This window comes from Bos taurus, chromosome X, assembly GCF_002263795.3.
Source record: "Bos taurus isolate L1 Dominette 01449 registration number 42190680 breed Hereford chromosome X, ARS-UCD2.0, whole genome shotgun sequence".
NCBI classification, from domain to species: Eukaryota; Metazoa; Chordata; class Mammalia; order Artiodactyla; family Bovidae; genus Bos; species Bos taurus.
Window position 1 is genome coordinate 87,503,994 of NC_037357.1, and position 5,528 is coordinate 87,509,521.

Below are 5,528 nucleotides of genomic sequence, written 5' to 3' on the forward strand. Positions count from 1 at the left end.
TGACCCCAAATACCTGAGACTCAAATTTGCAATATAGACTGTCAAAGGTTTCAGAGTACTCACATCCTGAACACAGACCTACAAATATACTAGATTCCACTCTTAGTAAACAGATCCTCATAGAATTCAAAGAATTTATATTCTAAACCCAGAACCCAATACCTCAGGCTCAATTCTGTGAAAAAAGTACTTCAAGTCAGAGGCCTCACATTCTGTACACTGCAAAACATCTCAAACTCCAACCTCACAAGACAGGCCCTGAAAGATTTTGGAGCTTGCTTATCTTGAATATAGACTTCCAAAAAGCTCAGATTCAAAACCTGAACCAAAGATCTTCAATGATTTCAGAAGCTAAACACAGATCCTCACATATAATCAATTAAAAATTTAAGACATAGCCCCTCAGTGAGTTTTGAGACATCCCGTTCTAGAGTTCCAAGCATCTCACACTTAAACCTCAGGATGAAAGTGAAAGTGTTAGTTGTTCAGTCGTGTCCCACTCTGTGTGACCCCATGGACTGTAGCTTGCCAGATTCCTCTGTCCATAGGATTTTTCAGGCAAGAATACTGGAGTGGGTTGCCATTTCCTTCACCAGGGGATCTTCCCCACCTAAGGATCAAACCCAGGTCTCCCACATTGCAAGCAGACTCTTTACTGTCTGTCTTTACCAGGGAAACCTCAGGATACCAAACCTCAAAAAGATCTCTGAACTCACACACCAAATAACACAGAAGTAATCTTAGGATACAAACCCCCAAAGGGGTCAGAGACCTCACACTCTGAACACTTCCCCCACATACCTCAGACTAAAACTTTGAAAAACAGACCTTCAGTGAGTTCACAGACTTCTTACTCTGAACACTTAGTCCAAAATACTTCATGCTCAAAAATGGGAGACAAAACCACAGTGATAACATAGACTTCACAGCTTAAATTCAGAAACCAAATATCTCAGATTCAGCTGTGGAACAGAGACAGCAAAAGATTTCTCTTCTGAACAAAGACCATAAACATCCCTCACATAAACAGAGACCTCACATGTTGAAGTCAGACTCCCAAATTTCTCAGAATTAATACTTGGGAAACAGGCCCCATAAAATTCCAGATAGCTTGGGCACTGACTAATATCTCCTCCAACTCAAACATTGGAACATAGGCAATATAAGATTTCAGTGGTTTCATATTCCTAACACAAATCTCCTAATACCACAAACTCTCCAGTTGCAGTGGAGACTCTCAAAGGATTCAGAGACTTCATGCCCTGCTCATAGACTTTCAAACACTTCAGACTAAAAGTTTGAAACAGAGACGCTCAATGATTTCAGAGACCTAAGGGACAAACTCAAATTCCCCATAACATCAGACTGAAATCTAGGAAGGCAGATCATCAAAGTGTTTCAGAACCTCTAACACTGAACTCAAAGCCCGCCCCATAGAGCATGATCAAACTTTGGTACCAATGCCCTTAAAGCATCAAAAGACCTCATACCCAGATCACAGACCCCCAAATACTTCAGATCAAATCTGAGAGCACAGACAGTTAATAAGTTTGGACACCTCTCACATCCTGATCACAACCTTCCAAGAACCCTGAACATATACCCTCAAAGAATTTGGAGAGCTCATACTCTTAACACTGATACCCATATACCTCATATTCAAACTTAGGGACACAGGCTTCAATGAGTCCAGAGAATGTGCACACATAACACAAACCTCCAAATCTCTTACATTCAAATCTGACTTTCAAAATTTCAGACACCCTTCTTCCTCAACACGGATCTCCAAATATCTCAGATTTAAACTTTCATAAACTGACAGAGACCCACAAGTACTTCATATTCAAATCTTACAACATAGACCCTCAAAACTTCAGATGAAACCTTGGAGCACAGTTAATAAGTTTAGATACCTCTTAAACCCTGATCACAGACCTCCAGAACCTTGGAATACAGACCCCTAAAAGAGTTCAGAGACCTCACACCCTGAACAAGGATGTCTAAACAACTCAGACTAAACAAACAAACAAAACTAGGAACCTAGTACTTAAAAGATGAAGGACCTTACTCTTTGAATACAGAGCACAAATACCTCTGAAGCTTGGGATCCAGGATTAAATTTCAAAGACTTCACAGCTTGATCATAGGTCTTCAATTACCTCAGATTCAAACCTTACAATGCAGACCCTGAAAAAATTTCAGAGATCTTATACCTGAACACATACCAGCAGTTACCTCAGACTCAAACATCTGGACTGACCCTGAAAATTTTCAGAGAACATGAGCATATACCTCTGAGTATCTAAGACTGAAAACATAGAACATATGCCTTTAGAGAGATCAGAGACCTCATACCTTAAATATGCGCTTCCAAACACCTTGGGCAAAAACTTGGAACAAAGACCTTCAAACAATCCATGAACTTCATTTCCTGAACACAGACCCCCAATACCTTGGACCCAAATGTGGTACTGAGACCTTCTAAAACTGCAAAGCCCATACACCCTTTGAACTCAAGTCTCTTAATCCCTTAGACTAAAACCTTGGAACAGAAACTGGAAATCTCAGGGACCTCAAACTCTGAATACAGACCTCTAAATAACTCAAGCTGAATCCTTGAGACACAGATCCTCTAAAAGTACAGAGACCACAGGCCATGAATGCAGGCCTCCAAATACATGAAATGTAACTTTTGAAAATGGATCCCCATAGATTTCAGAGACCTCTCACCCTGGACACAGACCCACATTGACTTGAGATTCGAACCTTAAATCCTCAAAGACTTTACACTGTGAACACAAACCACTACTTTAAAGGCAAAACCTTGAGTCACAAACCTGAAAGAAGTTAGAGAGCTCACATCCTGAACACAGACCTCCAAAGCCCTCAGAATCAAACAGAGACTCTTAGAACAGAGACTCTCAAAGTTTCAGAGGCCCTGAATCCTGACTATGGATCCTCAAATAACTCCAAGTCAATTCACGTATCTACGAGCACCTTATTTTTGACAAAGGATCTAAGAATATACAATGGAGAAAAGACATCCTCTTCAATACGTGGTACTGGAAAAACTGGACAGGTACATATAAAAGAATGAAACTAGAACACTTCCTGACACCACACACAAAATAAACTCAAAATGGATTAAGGACTTAAATGTAAGGCCAGAAACTATAAAGCTCTTAGGGAACACATTGGAAGTACAGTCTTTGCCATAAATCACATCAAGATCCTCTATGACCCCACCTCTTAGAGTAATGGAAATCAAAACAAAAATAAACAAATGGGACTTAATTAAACTTAAAAACTTTTGCAAAGAAAACAATAAACAAGATGAAAAGACAACCCTCAGAATGGGAAAAAATAATTGCAAATGAAGCAACTGACAAAGGATTAATCTCTAAAATACGTAAGCAGCTCAATATCAGAAAAACAAACAGCCAAATCAATAAATGGGCAAAATATCTAAACAAACATTTCTTCAAATAAGATACACAGATGGCCAATAAACACATGAAAAGATGCTCAACATCGCTTATTATTAGAGAAATGCAAATCAAAACTACAATGAAGTATCACCTTATAACAATCAGAATGGCCATCATCAAAAAATTACAGACAATAAATGCTGGAGAGAATATGAAGGAAAGGGAACCTTATTGCACTGTTGGTGGGAATGTGATACAGCCACTATGGAGAACAGTATGGAGATTCCTTAACAAACTAGGAATAAAACTGCCATATAACCTATGGATCCCACAACTGGGCATATACCCTGAGAAAACCACAATTCAAAATGGCATGTATACTTCAATGTAGACTGCAGCACTATTTACAATAGCTAGAACATGAAAGAAACCTAGATATCCGTAACAGACAAATGGATAAAGAAGTTGTGGTACACGAATAGCTAGAGCAATCTTGATAAAGAAAAACGGAGCTGGAGGAATCAGACTCTCTGTCTGCAGACTATCCTATAAAGCTACAGTCATCAAAACAATATGGTACTGGCACAAAAATAGGAATATGCATCAATGGAGCAGGATAGAAAACCCATAAATAAACCCATGCACCTATGGTCAATCAGTTTATTACAAAGGAGGCAAGACTATACAATGTAGAAAAGACAGTCTCTTCAACAAATTGTGCTGGGAAAACTGTACAGCTACTTGTAAAAAAATGAAATTAGATTATCCTTTAACACCATACACAAAATAAGCTCAAAATGGATTAAAGACCTAAATGTGAGACCAGACACTATAAAACCCCTAGAGGAAAAGGGAGGCAGAATACTCTCTGATGTAAATTGCAGCAATATCTTTTTTGATCCACCTCCCAGAATAATGGAAATAAAAACAAAAATAAATAAATGGAACCTACTTTAAAGTTTTTTGCACAGCAAAGGAAACAATAAACAAAACAAAAATGAAACCCACAGATTGGGAGAAAATATTTGCAAATGATGTGACTGACAAGGAATTAGTCTCCAAAATTTACAAACAGCTCAGAACACTTAACAGCATCAAAAAAAAAAAAAAAAAAAAACACAACCCACTCAAAAAATGGGCAGAGGACCTAAACATTCCTCCAATTTCTCCAAAGACATACAGATGGTCAAGAGGCACATGAAATTATGTTCAACATCACTAATTATTAGATAAATGCAAACCAAAACCACAATGAGATATTAGCACACCAGCCAAAATGGCTATCATCAAAAAATCCACAAACAATAAATGCTGGAGAGGGTGTGGAGAGAACAGAACCCTTCTACACTGTTGGTGGGAATGTAAATTGGTAGAGCCACTATGGAGAACAGTATAAGGTTCCTTAAAAATCTAAAAACAGAGCTACCATATGACCCTGCAATCCAAATCCTGGGCATATACCTGGAGAAAAAAATGATCTCAAAGGGTACATGCACCCCAATGTTCTTAGCAGCACTGTTTACAATAGCCAGGACATGGAAACAACCTAAATGTCCATTGACAGATGAATGGACAAAGAAGATGTGGTATATATATACAATGGAATAATATTCAGCCATAAAAAGGAATGAATTTGAGTCAGGTGTAGTGAGGTGGATGAAACTAGAGCCTGTTTTACAGAGTGAAGTAAGTTAGAAAGAAAAAACAAATATCATATATTAATACATATATGGAATCTAGAAAAATAGTACAGATGAACCTGTTTACCGAGAAGAAATGGAGACATAGACATAGAGAACAGACTTGTGGACACAACAGGTGAAGGAGAGGCTAGGACAGATTGTGAAAGTAGCATTGACATATATACAATATCATGTGCAAATTAGATAGCTCGTGGGAAGCTGCTGTACAACTCAGGGAGCCCAGCCTGGTGCTCTGGGATGACCTAGAAGGGTGGGATGAGAGAGGGGAGGCTCAAAAGGGAGAGGACTGATCCATGCTGATGCAAGCAGAGACCACTATAACATTGTAAAGCAATTATCCTCCAGTTAAAAAAGAAAACTCTGAGCCCAGATGGCATCACTGGAGAATTCTACCAAA